The sequence below is a fragment of the Myxine glutinosa genome, chromosome 2, assembly GCF_964187855.1.
Source record: "Myxine glutinosa chromosome 2, kmMyxGlut1.1, whole genome shotgun sequence".
Taxonomy (NCBI): Eukaryota; Metazoa; Chordata; class Myxini; order Myxiniformes; family Myxinidae; genus Myxine; species Myxine glutinosa.
Window position 1 is genome coordinate 173061428 of NC_136262.1, and position 26216 is coordinate 173087643.

The window sequence follows — 26216 nt, forward strand, 5'->3', positions numbered from 1 at the left end:
ACATTTTTGACGCCCTCCACGGCCTTTCCCACCCGGGCCGGAAAGCATCACAGAAGCTCGTGGCAGCAAAGTTCGTGTGGCACAGGCTCCGTAAGGACGTCCGCGACTGGGCCAATGCCTGTGTCGCCTGCCAACGCGTGAAGGTCCACCGGCACACCCAGGCCCCGTTGGCACCATTCGACGTGCCCGCGCGGCGCTTCGACCACGTCAATGTGGACAAGGTGGGACCCCTTCCCTCTTCGCGGGGCTTCACCCACCTCCTCACGATGGTGGACAGGACCACCAGGTGGCCGGAGGCCGTCCCGCTGGCATCAACGACATCCGCCGACGTGGCGCAGGCCTTCATTGGCACCTGGATTGCCCGTTTCGGCGCGCCCTCGGACATCTCCTCCGACAGAGGCCCGCAATTCGCCTCCGAGCTTTGGGGCACGGTCGCCAAGGCCTTGGGGGTCAAGCTACACCGCACCACGGCCTACCACTCCCAAGCCAACGGCTTGTGCGAGCGGTTCCACCGCTCGATGAAGGCCGCTCTCAGGGCCAGCCTCCAGGACGACGGTTGGGCCGACAGGCTCCCGTGGGTCCTATTGGGCCTCCGAACGGCCCCTAAAGAGGACCTCCAGGCCTCCACCGCCGAGCTGGTCTACAGCCAGCCACTGCGCGTGCCGGGCGAGTTCATCCCTGACACCACCGGCCCCTGGTCCGCGGCTCACCAACGCTCGGTCCTCCAGGAGGCCGCCAGGAGATTTGCCCCCGTGCCCACGTCCCACCACGGCTGCCCCCAACCCCACGTCCCCCCCCCCAGCACTTCGCACTGCGGAGTACGTTTTTATCCGGCACGACGCACACCGGGGACCGCTCCGGCCGCCATACGATGGACCTTTCCGGGTCCTGAAGAGGGACGACAAGTCGTTCATCATCGACATCGGCGGCAAGCCGGACCGCATCTCCGTAGACCACCTCAAGCCGGCCCATTTGGACCTCGACCAACCTCCACGGTTGGCCCTTCCTCCACGACGGGGCCATCCCCCGTCAACCAAGCCCCCCGCCCGACCATCCACCGCCACGCCACCTACCACCCCCACACGAATCGCCAGGGCTTGTTTCGGCCGGGTCATCAAGACCCCCCTCAAACTGGCTCTCCCGGTGCATGTTAATTCTGGGGGGGGGGGGGGGCATGTAGCGGTTACCGGAATCATGACACAATTACCTTGCACCGGCCGATGACGCAACCGGCGAGCAGTCACTTGTCCGGACTCGCCCGGGCGTGTCCAGACTTGCCTTTCCCGGGCGAACACTTGGCTTACCTATTTGCATACAATGCCCCGCCTGAGAGGCGTGGCTTTTGTGTGTTGAACTTTACTTATAAATTGCCGCCCGTTCGATGGGCTGATTCGGTGCTTTTGAGTTCTTTCGCGTGAGCTGAAAATAAATAGCTCAGTGAAACTTCATTCCTGGCGTCGTTCATTTTGTCCGGTTTTATCGTGCGAGCAGAGCTCCCACATATATATATATATATTGTTACATTTGTAGGGGGAGGGGGTGATTGAGAGTACCTTAGTACAGTGAGAAATGCATAGAGTAGTTTCGTCCATGTAAAAGTAGTTTGCCAATCGCGATGTAATAAGTAGGGACACCTCAGCTTGAGAATCGTCTTGCTTAAAAATGGTCCATACAGAGAGAGGGTGGTGCATGGTATTAAATAGCGAGGGTTTAAAGTTCAACAATCATGCATCTCGCCTCTTGTGATCCATGGGTGGGACTGGGTGTGGCTTCGGAGAGATGGGGCAGAGTGATGATCATCTCCTGATGGAAGTTGAGCGATGAACACCACCAAGGGTGGAGAGTGTCTGGAGAGAAGGGGAGGAGTTTGAGTGTCGCAAGGGTTGTGGACTATGAGGAGGGGGTGAAAAAGGATGCTGAGGAGAATTGGAAGAGTCCTGGTCGAGCCTGAGGAGAGTTGGAATTGTGCCAGAAGAGAAACATGTTCTTTGTCTGCCTGCCTGCCTGCCCATGTTCCTGCCTTCACCCTGTACCTGTTTTGTTGCTCCCTTGCCTGCATTTTCGTCCTGCCTTTCCATCCTCTGGCCTGTTTGGTGGCTGCTCAGTGCCACCTCCTCCTTCGACATACCACAACAGAGCTAAGCCCACCCAGTTCTATTCCCTTTCCCCGTCTGTGATTGAATCTGGCATGAGGCGCCTTAGGTATATTGTGGTGCTCTGCACACACGACTCGATTGCCAGAGAGGTAGGCCACAATGCGTTGGTACAAACAAAGAGTCTTTATTAAGAGCTCGCACTTCAGCACTGGGCGGGCTCGATCTTAGAGCCCGCATATACAGACTTGGCATTTAATATGGAATATTTTTTTTGTGGGGGTGAACTTACTTTTCAAGATGTCTTAGAACCAAAAGTTCATTGGAATTATGTTGAAATTATTCTAGATTTTGTTAATGTGACCTTTAAAAGAAACAAAAACCACATTTGACATTTCGAAACCAATAAATTGATCCTTGAAAGTGATGTAAACTGATATCGAACTCAATTCATGGACAGTACTGTGTTAAGCTTCTGTACGTTTTCCAGAAGTATCTCTTTATTTTGCACATTAGCCAAAAAATTTTTTAACAAAAACAAAAGTTCAATTACGACTGGGATTACGGACAGTAAAATTACAGTTCAGTACTTTGTGTAACCCCCACGAGCATTCAGGAGAGTACGTACACGTTGAGGCATGCTGTTCACAAGATTTGCCAAGGTTTGGACAGGAATCGCTTGCCATACAGTGACAATAGCCTGCTGCAATTCACGCACAGAGGTCGGCTGCTGGTCCAAGTGGTCAATTTGACGCGTTAATTCTACCCACAAGTTCTCTATCGGATTCATATCCGGGGACATGGCAGGCCACTCCATATGCTCTACACCACGGTCAGCAAGAAAGTGTTGGATCATGCGAGCACGATGAGGCCGTGCATTGTCATCTTGGAAGACAAAGTTTCCTAGAAAGGCTGCACGAGCAAATGGAAGCAATGTTTCTTCCAGAATGGCCCTGTACTTGAACTGGTTCAGGTTTCCATTCAGAACAACCTGGTCAGTTTTGCCCCCTGCATGAAAAGCAGCCCAAACGGTCACCCCACCACCTCCAGCTTGGACTCTTGGCACTATAAAATCTTTGTTGTCGGCTTCATGCTCTTGTCTGCGCACTCGGACGTGGCCATCTTGACGATAGACCAGAAATCTAGACTCGTCACTGAAAATCACGTGATTCCAGTGTCCTGGCTGCCATTGACGATGCTCTCTGGCCCACTGCAATCGGCGCTGGGGGTGTTGTCTGGTCAGGCGTGGCTTTCTCAGGGGATGCCTGGCACGATAGCCTGCTTGAACCAGTCGTTGATTAACTAGCCTTCTGGATACAGGCACATTTGTCAGTTGCTGCCACTCAGCCCTAAGCCGATTAGCTGACTTGGTACAGCCATTGCAGACTAACCGGTGCAGCTGGCGATCATCCCTCCTTGTGGTTCTGCAGGGACGTCCTGGCCTCGGTATTGGAGTAGGGACACCCCTCTGAGCATTTCGTTTCAGGATCTTTGACACCTGCCCTTGAGTGATGCCATACTGCCGAGCAATAGCACGCTGTTTCATGCCGTAATTTCGTAAAGCCACCACTCCATGACAAACAGCATTGTCGAATTGACGGTCCATCTCCAAAGGAAGCGGCATTACCTTTTGGAGACGTGCAGCAGTTGTTTTTCACTAATACAGAACGCAACAACCCTTGTATACCCGACTGTGAAGACAATCATCAAATGCACCTGTCCGTACATTTTGCCACGCCACCTGTGATATAATCCTGTTGTTGACTTCTTGCTGCGACAGACAATCAGTGACATGGTTCTTTTAACAAATAAATCACCAAAGTGTAAAAGAAACTCACCAGATTGATATACTGAGTTAAGAAAGTAAACCCAAGTCAAGAAAAAATATATATTCCATATTAAATGCCGTCTATGTCCCGAGGCCACGCCTTGCCCCTGGGCGTGGCCGATCGGTCGAAAGGCGGGGCATGCGTTTTTGTTCCCCGCCTGGACGCTCGCGCCACCCACTGGTGCGCGGAATTATTGTCCCTTGTGCCCGCCACACGCGCCCCCCCAGAATTCCCGCGCACCTGAAGGGTGAGTTTGCGGGGAAGCCGGATGACCCGGCCGAAACGCCCCCTGGCGATGCGTGCAGGGCTGGGGGGTAGCGGGACGGCGGGGCTGGAGGGTGCCGGGGGTCCGACCGCCGGGGAGCGGCCTCGACGCGGAGGCAGAGCTGCTTGCGGGGGGTGGTCCAGATTGAGGTGGGCCGGCTTGAGGCGGTCCACGGAGATGCGATCCGGGGCACCGCCGATGTCGACGGTGAAATATTTGTCCCCGGTCTCCAGCACGCGGAAGGGCCCGTCGTACGGGGGCCGCAGCGGTACCCGGTGGGCGTCATGCCGGACGAAGACGTACTCCGCCGTGTGAAGCTCTGGGGCGACGTGGGAAGACGGGCAACCATGGTGTGCCGTTGGCACCGGGGCGAACCTCCGGGCTGTATCCTGAAGGGCGGAGCGCTGTTGCGCCGAGGACCAAGGAGCCGTGGAGTCGGGGATTAATTCGCCGAACCGCAGTGGTTGCCGCAGTGGTTGCCCGAAGACCAGCTCCGCCGAGGACGCGCGTAGGTCGTCCTTCGGCGCCGTCCTGAGGCCCAGCAGGACCCAGGGGAGCCTGTCGGCCCAGCTGCCGTCGCGGAGGCTGGCCCGGAGCGCGGCCTTCATCGAGCGATGAAAGTGCTCGCACAGGCCATTGGCCTGGGGGTGGTAGGCTGTGGTGTGGTGTAGTTTTACGCCGAGCCCTTGCGCCACCGCGGCCCAGAGCTCCGAGGTGAACTGGGGGCCGCGGTCGGACGAGATGTCCGAGGGGGCACCGAACCGGGCAACCCAAGTGGCGATGAAGGCTTGCGCCACATCAGCCGCAGACGTCGCCGCCAATGGGACGGCCTCCGGCCACCGTGTGGTGCGGTCCACCATGGTGAGGAGGTGGGTGAACCCCCACGAGGGGGGCAGAGGTCCCACCAAGTCGACATGCACGTGGTCGAACCGACGCTCGGGCACCGCAAACGGGGCCAACGGGGCCTGTGTGTGGCGGTGGACCTTTGCGCGCTGGCACGCGAGGCACGTCCTGGCCCAGTCGCGGACGTCCTTCCTGAGGCCGTGCCAGACGAACTTCGCCGTGACGAGCTTCTGGGAGGCCTTCGTGCCCGGGTCGGACAGGCCGTGGCTGGCGTCGAACACTGGGCGCTGCCAGCCAGCGGGCACGATGGGGCAGGGCTGGCCGAGGGAGACGTCGCACAGGAGGGCCGCGCCCGCGGCGTCGAACGGCACCTCGGTGACGCGGAGGGCCGTGACGGCGGTCCGCAAGGCCTGGACGCCGGGGTCGGCTGTCTGGTCCTCCGCCATCCGGGCATAGTCGATCCCGAGGTGGACCGCGTGCGCGACAGACCGGGAAAGGCAATCCGCCACCGGGTTGTCTTTACCCGCCACGTGACGGATGTCCGTCGTATACTCGGACACGGCAGAGAGGTGACGCTGCTGCCGTGCCGACCATGGCTCGGCGACCTTAGCCATCGCGAACACAAGGGGCTTGTGGTCGACGAAAGCCGTGAACGGGCGGCTCTCCAGCAGATGGCGGAAGTGTCGGACCGCCAGGTGGAGCGCGAGCAGCTCGCGGTCGAAGGTGCTGTAGCGGCGTTCGTGCGGGCGAAGCTGCCGGCTAAAAAACGCCAGCGGTTGCCAAGCACCACGCACCCACTGCTCGTGCACCGCGCCCACCGCGTAGTCCGACGCGTCGGTGGTGAGGGCGATCGGCGCATCGGGCGCCGGGTGCGCCAGCATGGTGGCGTTGGCCAGGGCCAGCTTTGCGCCCGCAAACGCCGCGGCCATCGGCTCCGACCAGGCGATGTCACCTTTGCCCGGCTTGCCCCGGAGGGCCTTGTGCAGGGGGCGGAGGAGCCGGGCGACGTGGGGCACGAAGCGGTGGTAAACATTTACCATGCCCAGGAACTCCTGGAGCCCCTTGATCGTGCGGGATCGCGGGAAATCCCTGACTGCCTCCACCTTGGCCGGTAAAGGGACGGCCCCGTGCCTGGTGATGTGGTGCCCCAAGAAGTCGATGGTGGCGACGCCGAAATGGCACTTCGCGGGGTTGATGATTAGGCCATGCTGGCCCAGGCGTTCGAAAAGCGTGCGGAGGTGGAGCAGGTGCTCCTCCTGGGACGCGCTCGCGACTAAGATGTCGTCCAGGTAGACAAAGAGGAAAGGTAAGTCGCGCAAGACGCTGTCCCATAAGCCGTTGGAACGCCTGGGCCGCATTCTTCAACCCGAAAGGCATTCGCAGGAACTCGAAGAGGCCGAAAGGGGTGATGACGGCCGTCTTCGGGACATCGCCCGGTTGTACGGGGACCTGGTGGTAGCCCCGGATGAGGTCCACCTTGGAAAACACGGTCATGTTTGCCAAACGGGCGGAAAAGTCCTGGATATGCGGGACCGGGTAGCGGTCGGGGGTGGTGGCATCATTGAGCCGGCGGTAGTCCCCGCACGGCCGCCATCCCCCGCCGGGCTTCGGCACAATGTGCAGAGGCGAAGCCCAAGCGCTGTTGGAGCGCCATACGATCGCCAGCCGCTCCAGCATGGCGAACTCCGCTTTCGCCACGGCAAGCTTCGTGGGTTCGAGTCGGCATGCCTGGGCGTAGACCGGCGGCCCGACCGTGGGTATATGGTGCTCCACCCCGTGTTTAACGGCCACCGCTGAGAAGGTGGGCCGCGTGAGGGCCGGGAAACTGGCTAGGAGGCGGGTAAAGCTTCCCGAGAGGCAATGCTTCCCGAATGTGCGGATGGGTGTACCGTTGGTGGCAAGCAAAGCGGGGCCCCGGCCCGTGGCTTGCTTGTCGGACGTGGAGGCGGGGAGGACGCTTAGCTGCGCTCCTGTGTCGCAAAGAAAACGGCGCCCGGACAAGGTGTCCGTGATGAACAGGAGGCTGCCAGAATGGCCGACGCTCATGGCCGCAAGTGAGCGCCGGTCACTTCCCGACCTGTCAAAAGAACACGGCGGGCGGCACGTTTTAGCCTTGCGGCCGAACCTGGCATGGTAGTAGCACCAGGTTTGCGGCGGTGGCCCCCGCGGCGGCCGTGTCGGCGGCGGTGGCGGCGGCGGTGGTGCGCGGGGCGTAGCAGCGGCCACGAGGGAAGCAGGGGGCGCTGGAGCCTCCGCACCGGGAGCCACTACGGCAGCACCGTACACCGACCGCGTGTCGCAGGCCGCGAAATACTTGTCAGCCTCTCCAGCCAGGGCATGGGGTTTCGTTAGTTCGGAACCGGCCAGCGCGAGGCGCACCTGTGCAGGTAGCTGGCGGAGGAAAAGTGGCGAAGAGGAAAGGTAAGTCGAAAGGTAAGTATGAACAAGAAATCCGGGCGCTGGTCTCCAAGCAGCGACAGCATGAAATCCATCCGGACGGATGGTCGTGTGTCGCCGAGGGCGGGAAGGTCCAGGAGGCGGTCGGCCTGTTCGATCTCCGTGAGCCCGAACGTGGCGAGGAGGAGACGTTTGAGCACCTCGTACTTGTTGTCACCCGGCGGGCACCGAAGGATGGACACGACTCGGGCGGCAGTGCCGGGCCCGAGGGCGGCGACCACGTGGTAGTACCGGGTCTCGTCCGCTGTGATGCCTCGGAGCTGAAATTGAGCTTCGGCCTGCACGAACCAAACGTCGGCTTGCGCTTCCCAAAACTCGGGGAGTTTGACGGCGACGGCGTTGGTAGCCATGGCGCGTTCGGGGGTCAGCAACGGCTGAACCAATCGGGGTCACCAGTGTGGTGCTGTGCACACACGACTCGATTGCCAGAGAGGTAGGCCACAACGCGTTGGTACAAACAAAGAGTCTTTATTAAGAGCTCGCACTTCAGCACTGGGCGGGCTCGAGCTTAGAGCCCGCATATATGTACCGAGGCCACGCCTTGCCCTCGGGCGTGGCCGATCGTTCGAAAGGCGGGGCATGCGTTTTCGTTCCCCGCCTGGACGCTCGCGCCACCCACTGGTGCGTGGAATTATTGTCCCTTGTGCACGCCACAATATTTAGATTTATTTTACCTCATTGTACAGTGCCTTCAGAAAGTATGCACACCCCTTGACTTTTTTCACATTTTGTTGTGTTACAGCCTGAATTAAAAATGGATTAAATTGAGATTTTTTTTTGTCAGTGATGCACACATAATATCCCATCGTAGTCAGGTTCACGATGTTTTTTCGTTCAAAATCATGGTAGATTAGCAAACCTATACATTTTATGGAAAATCTGAAAATCAATGTTTACATTCGCCAATTCCGACCAATTCGATTCGACCAATTCGACCAATTCGACCAATCGACCAATTCCATTCGACCAATTCGACCATTCGACCAATCGTTTCGATCGACCATTCGACCATTCGACCAATTCGATCGATTCGATTCGATTCATCGAATTCGATTCGATCGATTCGATTCGATTCATCGAATTCGATTCGATCGACCATTCAACCAATTCGATTTGCCAATCAATTTGACCGACCTTTGCTTGTGTGGAACTGACTGTGAAAACGATGCGGACTACATTGTCGGATACGACACACAGGACAGTGATGACGAACTCTAAATGGCATATTCTGTAATCGTGTATGTTTGATGCCATTGACTGCCTGTGTATATTTTGTCATTGACTGCCTGTGTAGATGTGAAGTTATACTGACTGCATGTGTATATATGATTTTGCTGACTGCCTGTGTATGTTTGGTGATATGAATTATTGTGACACATTTTGATGTTATTACCTGCCTGTACAAAATGATAACATGTATTTGATTATGCAACTTATCGCGAATATAAAGACAGTATTTTGCAATTCAAAACCTTTGATTCGTGTCTTACCATTCCCCATAGCACTAATTTGATACTTTCATTGGATTCCTTGTCCCTGAAAATATAGGTTTAGTATATTTTAAAAAGTTTTTAGGGTAATTAGAGGCAGAAATAGAACAAAATATGTATTTTACAGTGGCCATTTTGAAAATCCAAAATGGCCGCCATACAGGTATCTCTCCAAATGTAAACATTGATTTTTAGTTTCCTTATGCTATAACCTTTCCAAAAATGTATAGGTTTGCTAATCTACCATGATTTTGAACGAAATATAATTTATTGACATAGTGACATAGGGTCAAAGTGGAATAATTATGATTTTCCTTTTTGAATTTTTTTTCAAATTAATTAAAAATGAAAACTGAAGTGTCTCGAGTCACCACATATTCAATTCAACCCCTTTGCTATGACACCCCAAATTGAGCTGAGGTGCATCCAATTTCCTTTGATCATCTTTGAGGTGTCTCTACAACTTGATTGGAGTCGACCTGTGGCCATGATTCTGTGGTCAAATCAATTGATTGGACATGATTTAGAAAGAAGCACACCTTTCCAGATAAGGTCCCACAGTTAGTTGACTGCGCATGTCATCGTAAAAACCCTGCCATGAAGTCCTAGGAACTGTCCGTAGATCTGAGATACAATTGTGAGGACTCATCGATCTGGGGAAGGGTATAAATAAATTTAAAGCACGTCAAAAGTTCCCAAGAACACAGTGATCTCAATCATTAGGAAATGGAAAGAATATGGAACTACCCAGACTCTTACTAGAGCTGGCTGTCAGACAAAACTGAGCAACCAGGCAAGAAGGACCTTGGTCAGGGAGGTGACAAAGAACCCAATGACCACTCTGACAGAACTACAGAGTTCCTTGGCTGAGATGGGAGAACCTTCCGGAAGGACAACACTCTCTGTAGCACTTCAAAAATCTAGCCTTATGGGCAAGTGTGGCCAGATGGAAGCCACTCCTGAGAAAAAGGCACAGGAAAGACTCAGAGCACGAGGCAAAATAATCTGTAGTCTGATGAGATGAAAATCGAACTCTTTGGCTTGACCGAGCATCTCCATGCTGTGTCCGTACTGCATTCGTGCTTTGTCCGTACTGTGTCCCACCGTTGTGTCCGTGCCGTATTGATGTCTCACCGTAGTAGAAGGGGGAGGAAGGAGAGGGGTTAATCTCTGTTGTTTCATAACAGTGCTCTGTAAAATGTTTTGAGCACAAAAGTGAACATTTTGTCAGGACGATCCACACTCTGATATTCCGGACAAACCTCGTCCAATTTCTGGCAACCCTCGGATATTTCGGCCATTGTTGTAGCATATCATCTCACTTTGCATCAGTGCAACCACCAAGGACGCATCGACACAACATATTTGAAGAAATTCGAAAAAGAGTCGCCGTTCGAGTTAAAGCGTACCTTGTGCGACCTCACGGCTAATCTTTGAGGAAGAAGAAAATTTCAACTTTTAATCACAAAACCTGCTTTATAAATCGGAAAAAAACACCACTTCTATTTTGTAGGGTATCAAGGGTAATATTCGCGTTGAGATTGAGGTCTCAGGACTTGTGTTCCCCTTTAAAGTTAAAAAGCAACAGACGCATCATCGCGCTGATCTTTGTGATGCGGTAGATTAAAGTTAAAAAAGCAAAAGCACGGATCGTACCAAGATGTGGAGGATCATAGGTAGGGGAGAAACATGCCGAGGTGCCATGCTACACAGTTTCTGTCATTAGCTTGCATACATATGATCTTCACAACACGTATTACTCGATCACGGCAGTGTGTGAGTAACAGTCACTCAAGGCAACACACTGAAGTGTTATCATAAACTTTTGTAAAGCAATATTTTAAATAAAAGTCACATGTATAAACAGTATAATCATTAAATTTGTGTTTCTGACAACAAATCACAAAATACAATCTTCACAAAACATTACTCAATCACTCCCGGAAAAAAAAATCCAGGCAGTGTATTCGCACAAGTCCGGATCAAGGACTGAAGGACAATTATCTGGCTGAAAAAAAAACAAGACCAAAAGTCTAACAGTGGCATAGCCGGGCTTGTAAAATATTATAAACCACAAACACACATGATTAGCTTTTTAAACAGTCGCTAATGCTTCAGTCACATTTGGCTCGGCGGCCGTAGGGTCTAAAACATCTACGGCCACAAGCAATTATAGGGCGGCCGCAGTATTTCCACGGTCACACAATGTAGCAGTCACATATGTTTTTATTTTTCGGGTAGCCGCACGGGGTGTTTAGAAATTGTGGAGACCGCAAACGTGGGGGTGCCGTACGGTCTTTGATTTGATGTCGCACGGTGACCTTAGGGCGTCCCTGCGGCGGCCATATAATTTTCAAGGCAGACGCAAGGTAGCCTCAAGGTGCCCGCAAGGTGACCGCAGGGGGGCCTTAAGGCGAACGTGCGGCCAGACGGACGGTAACGAGTGGGTATATATACCAGTTCTTTTTCATATGTATAACAGCACTTACAGTTGTCATGGCTACGGCTTGTCGAATTGCTACGGCCGACCTAAAAATGAAAAAAGTTATAACTCCGCGCTATAATTCCACGGCGACCCCTACGGCCTGTAAAAGATAGCCATACGCCCTAGGGCCACCCTGAGGCCACCTCAGAAACTCTGCGGCCGCCGCACGTTTCTGTCAATTTAGGGGGGGTACGGCCGCCGTATCCTAGCCGTAGAGCAAATGTGACTGAGGAGTAATGCTGTTTATTACATTAAACAAAGAAATTTGGAGGAATCCAGACATCCGTGAGGTAACTTTTACTTACAGAACTGAACGAAGATCTACTGTAATCTAAATACCTCACAAGGGTTGGAGGTGTGCTCATTTACCAAGCAGCTAGCTAGCCATTCCACAAGCTTGCCAAGCCAGCCATTCCACAAGAAACTTGGAAAATGAACACACACCCAATGTTCTTGAGACCCGATCATTGAGAGACTGTAATCTACATACCCCAAAGAGGGATGACCATTCCTGCCGCTATCGAAGTGAGCGGGTGTTTACGCCGTAATTACATCATATACGTAATGACATAGCATCACATCTATTTTGATGTTACGTTGACCCGTTGCGCCGAGGTAGACAGGCGGAGGTCCCTCGTCCTCCCCCTGCATCACAAGCACCGCCAATTAGCCAGGCGGCGCCAGTGGGCCAGAAATCACCGCCATTATTTCTCTCCACATAGCTGTTTGGCTTTATAAGCCTCTGTTGTACATTCAAAGACTGAAGAATACGTCTTTGATCACACAAATACAGGAACTGTTTTGAGGAAGCAATTGATTGCATCCAATGCAGATAAAACAAGGTAATGCATATTTTGTTTGGAGGGATCACAGATGCAGGGGGATCATATAATGTGTCCTCCACCCAAAATATGTTCTGCATTGGCAATCAACTTTTACATGCGAGCTAGCTGAGGGCCTCAACCCCTTCTGCACTGCAAGTGAACCATGCCGTACCACAATCACACTTCACATGACAAGAAAAGGTTTCCATCATTTATATACAACATTAACTTCAGTGTTCCAAAGATTTGGTCTTCCCCTGCACTTTTGTTGACGTTTTATCTCCTGCTTTTCACAGCTGGATTCAGCAGGCATTGTATGGTTCACTCTGACTTGTGGGAACGTTGGAGTGTCCAGTATTACTATGACGGTCCTGTTTGCTCACGGCAAGTGGAGAAGGTGAACACTAAGCTCTCGAGGAGACCTTCGCAAGACCTGCATAATACGGTCCAAAGTACGCAAACAACTGCTCTTCTGCCCTTCGCCCAAATGTCAACTGTCTAACCAAGTGATTATATAATTGGTCATCTCTCAACACATATATATATATACTGTGAGAACTCTTGACAATGTCAAATATTCAAGGATAAACACATCATGAATATGATCTGCTTTGTTTTTAATGAGTAGGGAAAGTCATTACCTTAAGGGTCAGTCTGGGCCTGCAAAAGCAAATGAGTTTCATGGGCAATTAATTACAGCCATGGAGAATGGAAACCTACAAAATAACCATCTGATTAAGCAAACAATGTGGAATTCAAAACCGTTCTTCCAAACGAATGGCTATCTTGAGTTTATTGTATCATCTTTCAGGGTTCCACAACAACCTGACCTCCTGAACAACAACCTGACCTCCTGAACAACAACCTGACAACCTGAGACAACTGGACAACCTGAGAAAGTAAAGCTTTGCAAAAGCCTTCCACAACCTGAACCTACAAAGATAAATATATGAAATTATTTACGTGACAAATTCAGTTCCAACTCACGTGACAATTTCATAAAGTAGTGCACGGAACATTTACAACTGAAGAAATATCAGGATGAGTTATCAGTTGTACTGACCCTGACTATAAACTGCTCGATTGGTGAGGAGCCGGATACACATACAAGCCAACGCGTATCTAACTGGTAACACCATTCTTGGGTGCAAATTAACCCTTTGACTATTTGCTGTGGCACAGTCATTGTGTTTACGAGGCAGGGTTCCTGCTGTGGTGGAGTAATAAAAATGTGACCGTTGGAAAGCTAGATATCGATTGACTTGGAAAATACATATAAAAGTTGTAAAATGTCGTGTCTGTCATAAAGGTGCCTTCAAGCAAGACTTGGAGCAGGATGTAGTGGTTCCAAGGTTGCCATTTTTATTACTTTATGACAGAAGGGACCATGTAGAATAAAAGTGTGATGGACATGGAAAGAGCAAACAAAATATGTCGGAGTACTTCTTGAAGAAGTAGAAATACATGCAAAAGTACAGGAAAGGAGCACACAAACAACAACAGCCACAACAATGATATGTTGTATAAAAAAAAATAGAGGCAATACCCCTGGTGCTCACCTGGAAGAATAAACAGTATACTGCACCGACGAAGGGTATTTTAAACCAATTTCAATGGTTGCTAGAAGACTGGGCAGCATGTAGAATCATACTAACATAGTAACATAATCATAAGACTTTAAACAAACAAAGAAAAAAATACCTATTTTGGGGGAAACCCGCCCTCACCCAACCCTGTAAACCTCCAAAGACCCCAATTTTTCTAATGCCTTGAACAAACATTGGTACATCACGGGTGATTAAGGTTGTGGTGAAGTTTCATCGAAATTGCGTGGGTAGGTTCTGAGAAGAAAGCAAATACCTACTTTGGGGGCACACCCCCACCCAACCCCAGTAGACCCCCAAAGGGGCAGATTTTTTTAATTCCATGAACAAACTTTGGTACAGCATGGGTGATGAAGGTTGTGGTCAAGTTTCATCGAAATCGTGTGTGCAGTTTCAGAGGAATAAGCAAATTCCGATTTTGGGGGTCAAACCTGGATCCACTTTGACCCCGGTGAACCCCTCAGACGCCGATTTTTTTGATGCCGTGAACAAACTTTAGTCACAACACAATGAATGTGATTTGAACCAAATTTGGTCGCAATCCCATCAGTGGTTTCAGAGAAGTTTCATGTGTTTACAGACTGACGGACTGACAGACGGACGGACGAACACACCATCGCACAAGCTCCACTGAACTTCGGCCCAGGTGAGCTAAAAATCTTTTTCTCGTGCGTTTTTAAAATAATGTGTCATTTCTTCCAGAAAATTGTTGAAATTAAAAATCTTTTGGTATCCACATGTGTATTTCTTTGGTTTGCAGTGGAACAAAACCGAAACAAAACCGAACAAAACAAAAACAAAAAAAGGTGAGAAAATTACTAAATCTGAGCTTATTCCACACAGAAATCCTAAAATGAAATCCAGAAATCACAACCACACAGAAATCCAGAAATCCTAAAATGAGAAATCCTAAAATGAGACCCAATAACTGTTCTCCCCTATGGGCCGGTGCTCCTGCCTCACACCTAGCTAGGCTTCACGCTGTTGAAACCAAAGCTTTCAGAATCATTGGAACCTCCCGCGATGAAGCTAAATCCGAGGGCCTTTCACTCACTCACCGCAGGCAGGTAGGTGGTCTTTCTGTCTTCTACCGACTCCTCTCCAGCCTTGCTCCCCCAGCTCTCTCTGTGCTCTGTCCCCAAAATATTCCTACAGGTCGCACAAGATCTGCCTGCAACCCTCTGATGGTTAAACTGCTGAAATCTCGGCTCTCTGCTCACCTTCACTCTTTCATTCCTCTTTTCTCCCGCCTCTGGAACAAACTCCCACACTCACTTCAATCACACTCCTCCCTCCAGGTCTTCAAAACAGCTGTTCACCACCATCTCTTATCTTCCCCCATCCAAAACCTTGATCTTTTCTACCCCCGCTAATTCACCCCTGATCCACCTTGTTTGAAATTCCAACTTCTTTCCTGGAAGTCCTGGCAGTGTCCATATGTTTTATACCTCTCCCACCCCCCATTCCCATGCCCCCCCCCCCCCAAAGCCCTCTCCCTCCCACAGATCTCTCGATGTCTCCATGTCTCTCGGTCCCTGCTCTCAAATGTTGTGTTTGTGTCCTTCCCCCTCTCTCCCCATCTTGTCTACCGCTCCCCATGTTATATGTTTTATGTGTCGGTTTGTCCTTCTGTGTGATTAATGTCTTGTATACAAAAAAAAAAAAAAAATGTTAATTCACCATCACCATCAATTAAGGTTAATTCACCCCAGATCCACTTTTTTGAAATACCAACTTCTTTCCTGGAAGTGTCCATGTGTGTTATACCTCTCCCAACCCCCCCAGATCCCCTTCCCATGCCTCCTCCCCCCAAGCCCTCTGCCCCCCACAGATCTCGCGATGTCCCTATTCTTTACTGTTGTACTTGTGTGCTTCCCTCTCACCCCATCTTGTCTCCTGCTCCCTTTATTATGTTTTATGTGACCGTTTTTTTGTGATTAAAGTTAGTTCTTACACGAGCCTCGATCTTGAATAAAATAAAAAAAATTAAAAAATAAGTCAGGAGACGACGATGGTTCACAAGCGAGCGGTATTCAATTTTTTTTTTTTTTTTTTTTTTTTTTGTATACAAGATCGAGGCTCGTGAAAGAGCGAACATTAATCACACAGAAAGACAAACAGACACACAAAACAAATAACATCGGGAGCGGTAGACAAGATGGGGAGAGAGGGGGAAGGACACAAACACAACATTTGAGAGCAGGGACCGAGAGACATGGAGACATCGAGAGAACTGTGGGAGGGAGAGGGCTTTGGGGGGGAGGCATGAGAAGGGGGGGGGGGGGGTGGAAGAGGTATAAAACATATGGACACTGCCAAGACTTCCAGGAAAGAAGTTGGAATTTCAAACAAGGTGGATCTAGGGTGAATTAGTGGGGGTAGAAAAGATCAAGGTTTTGGATGGGGGAAGATAAGAGATGGTGGTGAACAGCTGTTTTGAAGACCTGGAGGGAGGAGTGTGATTGAAGTGAGTGTGGGAGTTTGTTCCAGAGGCGGGAGAAAAGAGGAATGAAAGAGTGAAGGTGAGCAGAGAGCCGAGATTTCGGCAGTTTAACCATCAGAGGGTGGCTGGCAGATCTTGTGCGACCTGTAGGAATATTTGGGGGACAGAGCACAGAGAGAGCTGGGGGAGCAATGACAAAGGACGGACTATAACCGAAACAGGCCCGGACTGGGGGGTCGGGGGCCCACGTGGCAGGGGTCGGCCCCCGACATGCGGTGTACATGCCTATTTACAAAGGGCCCCAATGTGCTGCGTGCGCAGGCCTTTAAGACACAATACCGAAGATTTTGTTCGATTCCGACAACTTTGAAAATTTGACCTTGTGGCCTTGAAATGTCAAAACGAAGGTTACTGACCTTGAAATGAGATAGAAAATAATGTATAATCAGTGATGAGGTTAGTTAGCTACACAATACCGAAAATTCGGTTCAATTCCGACAACTTTGAAAATTTGACCTTTGTGCCCTTCAAAGATCAAAGGTCGAAGATTCTGGAATTTGTTGGAAAACTTGTATTTCATGATGTATGTGAGAATACAAGATCATGTACGACATTTCACCCTATCAGGAAGCGAACAATGTAATAAAACCATCAAAAATCGACTTTTCGAAATTTTGTGACCTTGTGACCTTGACCTTGGGGCAAAAATGAAAAATCGAGCTTCGTGAGGCGAGACACATGACATTGGCCTAACCAAATACCGAAACTCCTGTCAGATTCCACCAACTCCCTCAGAGAAGATGGAGCTTGAACTCGATTACCCCCTAAAAAGACATCTTTTTCGGGCGTGGCTCCGCCCACAATGGGCGCAATACGCCCACTCCAGGCAGGACACAAATAGATCATGATATCAACCTCCCACCCAAGTTTTATCAAGATCGGATGATATCGGGTAGTTATGCTGTGGACAGACAGACACACAGACACACACACAGACAGACGCACACCCATGACGAATATAGTGGTCACTGTTTGATAACTCGTGAACCAAAAATGGTCACGGACAATATTATTGGTACGTTTTAAAGTTGTGAGAAATAATTAGATTTCAAGCAGGTGATTCTTCTTTACTTTGGAATTGAACTCACCTGCGGGGAGTTTCAGGTACCTACAACATAAAATCACTCATTCAACCAGTTTGAACAGAGAAAAGGAGTCATTCTGCTGTTTTGTGTCGCTTTGTGTACCACAATGAGCATGGAGAAAAGAAAGAAAACCGGAGAATTGTCTGAGGAGGTCAGACACAAGATGGTAGCCAAGCATGGACAATCTCAAGGCTACAAGTCCATCTACAAAGACCTTGATGTTCCTGTGTCCACCGTACGCAATGTTATCAGGAAGTTTAAGGACCATGGCACTGTAGCCAACCTCCCTGAACGTGGCCACAAGAGAAAACTTGATTTAAGATTGAATGGTGGAGAAAGCACCTCGATAAACTGCCAAACAGATTCAAGCTGACCATCAGACACAAGGTATGACATTTTCAACTCCCATCATCCGTCGCCAACTCAATGAAAGGGGGTTCTATGGTAGGAGACCCAGGAGAACCCCACTGCTGAGAGAGAGAGACATAAGAAAGCCCGACTGGAATTTTCCAAAACACGCTTGAACTAGATGGTATTCATCGAATACTTACCCTGCGCAGTCAACTTGGTGTGAGCAAACTCTTCTATTTTTGAACGTTTCTTTATTTTTGATCCAATATGGCTGCCAGACCACGTGAGCGATGACATCATGAATTTATATTCTCTAAATAATTGTTGCACAGCCTAGATCATGCTCAATAAATGTCAAACTGATCAGACTAAGCGTTGTCCCTGTCGAATTATGATGTCATAATTATGGCACCAATGACGTCATCGTTAACAGCACCTATTCCGCATATGGAGTTATTTACAATGAGCCACGTTTCAATTTTTAAAATGCTGACACGGCACACACTTTACTTTACTGAAATGCAAACACAAATGTTATATTTTCGTCAAAAATCGTCGGAATTTCGCCAAATCTGTTTTGGTCATGTGTTAATATACCTCAGCGATTGACAAATCTGAAATCAGAATTTTATTTGAGGTCAAAATGACCCTGTGAGGTCGCTCCATACTTTGCCTGCACGTCATTTGCAGTGAATGAATGAATGAATGAATGAATGATCGTTTTAAGGCCATTTTCCCCGCTAGAGCGGGGGTTAGCGTTGCGGGCTCCATGACAATCATGGTTCCCTGTTTGAGGCAATGTTTTTATGGCCGGATGCCCTTCCTGACGCCAACCCTTGGTCACGCTCTTACGATGCGCAGGGATACGGTGTACCTATTCTAAATCGGGGTGCACACCATGATCATTCATCCCAGCAAGCTGGTACTCAATTTGCCGACCTCGGAAGGATGACAGGCTGAGTCAACCCCCCTGGCGTTAATTCAGCGATCGACCGGGATTCAAACCCAGGATCCTAGGATCCCAAGCCGGCACCTAACCGCTAAGCCAACGCCAGGCTATCGTCATTTGCAGTGTGATAATTAATTCCATGCCAAATCTCTAGAAGACTTCTTCTTCACGCAATAACAACTTCTAGCTTCCAGACCGTACATCCAATCATCTTTAAATTTTGCACACTTGTTACAGTTCATTACCGGTACTATAATTTAAAGTTTCACGTCGATCAATGAAGCGGTTCAATAGTTATAAATTTTTTAATATTTTCGTTTAATTATTAACGCACAGGTTGTAAACCTGGTGCGTTATAGCGTTTGCCTGGGAATTTCGGGCGCTCAAAAGTGAAGCTAGTTTCTGTCACCCATTTCTGTCGCTCATTTCTGTCGCTCAGATGTGTAAACATGACGTCATCAAATCTATATTTATAGGATAGGTTATAGGAGATATATATGTTATAGGATAGGAATATAGGACCCAAATGACCCAGAGGACCCAAATGACCCAGAGGACCCAAATGACCCAGAGGACCCAAATGACCCAGAGGACCCAAATGACCCAGAGGACCCAAATGACCCAGAGAACCCAAATGACCCAGAGGACCCAAATGACCCAGAGGACCCAAATGACCCAGAGGACCCAAATGACCCAAATGACCCAGAGGACCCAAATGACCCAGAGGACCCAAATGACCCAGAGGACCCAAATGACCCAGAGGACCCAAATGACCCAAATGACCCAGAGGACCCAAATGACCCAGAGGACCCAAATGACCCAGAGGACCCAAATGACCCAGAGGACCCAAATGACCCAGAGGACCCAAATGACCCAGAGGACCCAAATGACCCAAATGACCCAGAGGACCCAGAGGACCCAGAGGACCCAGAGGACCCAAATGACCCAGAGGACCCAAATGACCCAGAGGACCCAAATGACCCAGAGGACCCAAATGACCCAGAGGACCCAAATGACCCAGAGGACCCAAATGACCCAGAGGACCCAAATGACCCAGAGGACCCAAATGACCCAGAGGACCCAAATGACCCAGAGGACCCAAATGACCCAGAGGACCCAAATGACCCAGAGGACCCAAATGACCCAGAGGACCCAAATGACCCAGAGGACCCAAATGACCCAGAGGACCCAAATGACCCAGAGGACCCAAATGACCCAGATGACCCAAATGACCCAGAGGACCCAAATGACCCAGAGGACCCAAATGACCCAGAGGACCCAAATGACCCAAATGACCCAGAGGACCCAAATGACCCAGAGGACCCAAATGACCCAAATGACCCAGAGGACCCAGAGGACCCAAATGACCCAGAGGACCCAAATGACCCAAATGACCCAGAGGACGCAAATGACCCAGAGGACCCAAATGACCCAGAGGACCCAAATGACCCAGAGGACCCAAATGACCCAGAGGACCCAAATGACCCAGAGGACCCAAATGACCCAGAGGACCCAGAGGACCCAAATGACCCAGAGGACCCAAATGACCCAGAGGACCCAAATGACCCAGAGGACCCAAATGACCCAGAGGACCCAAATGACCCAGAGGACCCAAATGACCCAGAGGACCCAAATGACACAGAGGACCCAAATGACCCAGAGGACCCAGAGGACCCAAATGACCCAGAGGACCCAAATGACCCAGAGGACCCAAATGCCCCAGAGGACCCAAATGACCCAGAGGACCCAAATGACCCAGAGGACCCAAATGACCCAGAGGACCCAAATGACCCAGAGGACCCAAATGACCCAGAGGACCCAAATGACCCAGAGGACCCAAATGACCCAGAGGACCCAAATGACCCAGAGGACCCAAATGACCCAGAGGACCCAAATGACCCAGAGGACCCAAATGACCCAGAGGACCCAAATGACCCAGAGGACCCAAATGACCCAGAGGACCCAGAGGACCCAAATGACCCAGAGGACCCAAATGACCCAGAGGACCCAAATGACCCAGAGGACCCAAATGACCCAGAGGACCCAAATGACCCAGAGGACCCAAATGACCCAGAGGACCCAAATGACCCAGAGGACCCAAATGACCCAGAGGACCCAAATGACCCAAATGACCCAGAGGACCCAGAGGACCCAAATGACCCAGAGGACCCAAATGACCCAGAGGACCCAAATGACCCAAATGACCCAGAGGACCCAAATGACCCAGAGGACCCAAATGACCCAGAGGACCCAAATGACCCAGAGGACCCAAATGACCCAGAGGACCCAAATGACCCAGAGGACCCAAATGACCCAGAGGACCCAAATGACCCAGAGGACCCAAATGACCCAGGGGACCCAAATGACCCAGAGGACCCAAATGACCCAGAGGACCCAAATGACCCAGAGGACCCAAATGACCCAGAGGACCCAAATGACCCAGAGGACCCAAATGACCCAGAGGACCCAAATGACCCAGAGGACCCAAATGACCCAGAGGACCCAAATGACCCAGAGGACCCAAATGACCCAGAGGACCCAAATGACCCAGAGGACCCAAATGACCCTCTGGGTCAATAAAAGTTGAAACTGGGCAAATGTCAATGAAAATTTGCCAGACCCAGACCAGAAAATGACCCAGAGGACCCAAATGCCCAGAGGACCCAGAGGACCCTGTGAATGTGAACATAATGTGAATACTAGTAGCAATTTTACAAAAACCATGGCATAATTTCAAATCTTGACCCGAGATGATAATTATGCTACATCATAATTTCCATGTGCCAACCTGGGCGGAATCCAAGTGGATTCACTTGTTTATATCTGTCAAACCACGTGACCCATCGCAAATTCCAAAAGGTGATTTTTGTGGACTGATATGCCAAACACATCTGTGAAGTTTCTCCTCAATAGGATCACAAATGAGGGAGGAGCTTGGTTTTGAAAGTTTATGCTTAAAAACGTCATAACTCCGAAACCATGTGACGCATGACGTAATTCTTGCTGACTGTTTTGTTCGTCATGGGTATGCGATTCTGCCTGCAAAGTTTGGCCTCCATCTGTTCAGTCGTTTAGGATTTTAGTGATTTTTCACTCGAAACAATATGGCATCCAAACCGCGTGACCTACGACGTCATTATAATTTCATTTCTGCATCAATTTATACCGAGAAGATGCCCAAGAAATTTCATCCTGATCGGAAAAAGTATTTTACTTGTCGAATTATGATGTCATAACCGCGGCATTTATGACGTTATCATTCTCATATGTTATTCCGCATGGAGAGTTCTTTGCAATGAGACCTGTCTCAATTATTTCTGTGCAGCGGTCCTTGAGATATAGAGGTGCAAAGTTTTTTGGTTTTTCCAAGATGGCGCCTGTACCACGTGACCTGTGACGTCATAATATTCACGAAAATATTATACAGGAGGAGTCCCTCCTATGGTGAACATTTCATGTCAATCGGACCAACGGTTGCCGAGAAAATGAATTTTTAAAATGCAGACACGCACGTACGTACAACGTACGTACATACGGACCCGAATGCTTAACCCTGCCTTTCGCTTCGCGAGCGCAGGGTAATAAGCCAAAATCCTTCTGGGAGAATGTGCTGTGGACAGATGAGACCAAATTAGAGCTTTTTGGTAAAGCACATCATCTCTATGTTCACAAAAAACAAAATGAAGCCTTCAAAGAAAAGAACACCTTCCCGACAGTCAAACATGGAGGAGGTTCAGTGATGCTTTGGGATTGCTGTGCTGCCTCTGGCACTGGGTGCCTTGAATGTGTACATGGCATCATGAAATCAGATCACCAAGGCATTTTGGAGCTCATTGTTCAACCCAGTGTCAGAAAGCTGGGTCTCCGTTGAAGGTCAAGGGTCTTGCAGAAGGACAATTACCTCAAACACACTTCAAAAAGAACCTAGGAATGGTTCAATATAAAACACTGGACTGTTCTGAAGTAGCCAGCAATGAGTCCAGATCTAAATCCCATTGAACACCTGTGGGTAGATCTGAAAACAGCAGTTGGGAGAGGCACCCTTCAAATCTGGGAGAACTGGAGCAGTTTGCACAAGAAGAGTGGGCCAAACTGCCAGTAGAGAGGTGCAGAAAGCTCATTTATGGCTATAGGAAGTGCTTGACTGAAGTTATTTTGTCCAAAGGCTGTGCAACCAAGTCTCGGGTGTTGATAATTTTGTTAATGCCGTTTCTTTTTATTTTATGATTTAAAAGGATATATTAAGTTCTGAATCAAAAACAAAGGTTCTGTAATATTAACAGCGAAATAAAGAACTGTGGAGACAAAATACTTATGTCAATTTCAACTTATTTTTAGAGAACATTGAGAGTTATTTGAAAGAAGTGCGAGGGTGCCAATATTTTGGGCCACAACTGTGTGTGTGTGTGTGCGTGTGTGTGTGTGTGTGTGTGTGTGTGTGTGTGTGTGTGTGTGTGTGTGTGTGTGTGTACGTACGTACATACATACATACATACATACATACATACATACATACATACATACATACATACATACATACATATATATATATATATATATATATATATATACACATACATACTAGCAGAAGTACCCGCCCGGGCAGGGGAGGGGAGGGGAAGGGGGAGGAGAGGGGAATGGGGGGGAGGGAAGGAGAAGGGGGGAGGGGGAGGGGGAAGTGGGGGGGAGGGGAGGGGGAGGGGGGGAGGGGAGGGGGAGGGGAGGGGTAAGGGGGGGAGGGGAGGGGGGGGAGGGGAGGTGGAGGGGGGAAGGGGAGAGGGTAGGGTGGAGGGGGAAGGGAGGGGGAAGGGGAGGGGGGATGTAGTGGGGGTAGGGGAAGGGGGAGGGGGGAAAGGGAGTGGGTAGGGTGGAGGGGGAAGGGAGGGGGAGGGGGGAAGGGGGAGGGAAGGGGAGGGAGAGGGGGGAGGGAGAGGGGGGGAGGGGAAGGGGTAGGGGGGAGGGGGAAAAGGGAGGGGGGTAGGGTGGAGGGGGAAAAGGGAGGGGTAGGGTGGAGGGGGAAGGGAGGGGGAGGGGGGAAGGGGGAGGGAAGGGGAGGGCCAGTCAACAATGACGTTGCAGTTCTCATGGTCGGAGAACAGCACAACAATCGCGACATCGTCCTGAATCTTCGCAACAGCACGAAGCGGATTTTGGAGACTCACCGATCCTGTGACGCCCTCCAGTACCGGCGTTGCCGGGCGGGGGAAGGGAGACCTGTACATTCCCAACCCGTGCATTCGCCCTCTCGACTCAAGCTCATTCGCACAAAAGCCTCGCACAAATTACACCGTGAAGGCCCAATGGCCATGTCTATGCCACAAATCAAGTTCGTGAGCGAGTCTGGCGCACTGAATTGAAAATATATAGAACGCTCATACGTTACATACGATTACATCATTGAAAAGTGAAGCCGCCGTGTCGCCATCTTGGTTAGCACGACTCGACCAACTCGCTTCGCGGATCTCGTTTGTTTTGAACGTGTCCCAGATTTTAAAAGCCAGACAACTGTTAAAATGCCATTTTGTGCGGCAATAAACTGCTCCAATCGGTTAAGGAAGGGTTGTGGAAAGACGTTTCACAGCTGTTTCAAAGACGTTTAATTCATATCGCACAAAATCGACAAAAATAGCCACAAAACATGATCGCACAAAAGGTGAAAAAACGCAATCGCTTTTCGCTCTGAATTACGTGCAAACATGTGACGGAAATCACCATCGCCCAGCATCGAGTGCCCACCAAGATGCCGCCCGGTAGCTGCATCTCCACCTATGTGGTGTGAATGGCAATGGTCATTCTATATATTTTCCGTTCAGTGGTCTGGCAGCGAGGATGGAACATCACGTGATCGCTCTGAGCGAATCAGCGAGCTGCTCTGGCACCGGCTGAGATTCCGTGTATAATGTTCCTCGCTGAAATGCGCTGAGGTAAATATGAATAAAAAATATGGATCTCGTGAAATATTTTTAGGTAGGCCATGTCCTTCCCAGGCTCAATGGCCATGTCTATGCCAAATATCAAGCACGTGAGCCTCTCCGTTTAGGAGTCTATCGGTAACACACACACACACACACACAAACTGTGTTTTATTTATATCGATAGATATACATATACATATGCATAATTATATACATATACATACATATATACATACATATATATATATATACATATATATATATATATATATATACATATATATATATATAGATATATATATATATATATATATATATATATATATATATATATATATATATATATATATATATATATATATATATATATATATATATATACACACATACATAAACACAAGTATGCCAAGCCCAACCAAGTGCCTACCTGCCAAGCTCAACCAGGGGCACAGAATGACAACTGTCGGATTGGCCAAATATGTGAAAAGTGCAATCACACTAACCGAATCCAATTTGTAAGTGAGCACGAAGACAATAAACCAGAGAAGGTATCCTTCACTCATCTCGCAAAAAAAATTCCAAAAACAGTTGCTGATAGAAGATGCCGCATGGGAAAATGAAACGGCAACAAATACAGCCCCAACAAATGCAAAAAATACAAAAGAAATATATGAAAAGATTTGCAAGAAATATACACCAACAATTGGGAGATTGACAAAAGAGGAGGAAAGTACAAAAAAGAATTGGACAGTGGGGATAAACAAAGAAGGCTCACTGGAATGGCTAAGAAGAGGTCAGCTCAACTGGGACGGCAAACAAATCAAAATAAATGCCCAAGATCAAGGACACTACACCAATGGATTTAAAAAGATGGCGGGACTAAGCAAACAGAGAAGTGTAGATTCTGCAAGACAAACAGAAAGTACGAGTCATCTGCTCTTGGGATTCAAAAAACTATCAGAACAACTTTACACAAAATGGCACAACAAAGTATGCAAAGTCATTCATTGGCATATCTTCAAAAAATTTAACATCCCAGCACCAGAAAACTCATAGAAACACGAACCAATGGCAATCATTGAAAATGAGGACATAATGCTCATGTACGACCTGATTCCATCGAGCGTGAACACAGAAAACAAAGCATTGCATCCGGACATTGTACTCAGGAACAAAAAGGAAAAGACAGCATTGATGATCGAGATATCAGTAACCAGCGATTTTGGCCTAAACAACTCAGAAATCAAGAAAATGAGCAAATACAAGGAGCTCAAAAATTAGGTCAAGAGATCTTGGAAGCTGAAGAGCATGTAATTTGTACCAGTGATAATTGGAGCAACAGGAATGATGAAGAAGAAACTCAGATTTTGAAAACAATCCCCAGGAATATGACCACAAATTAACTGCAACTGGAGGCAATCCGGGATTCGGTGACGATCCTGAAAAGAGCCCTTGGAACAAAACTCTGAAAAAGTTGAACGGCTTGGTCCATGAACCGTGATCCCTTACCGATGAGGAGGTGG

The 26216-nt window shown here is 49.3% G+C and overlaps 1 protein-coding gene across 1 annotated transcript in view; it reads right to left on the minus strand.

Moving 5' to 3' along the window:
• The window catches only part of HTT (huntingtin), a 778980-nt gene that overhangs the window by 523833 nt on the left and 228931 nt on the right, over positions 1 to 26216 (minus strand). The window lies entirely within an intron of this gene.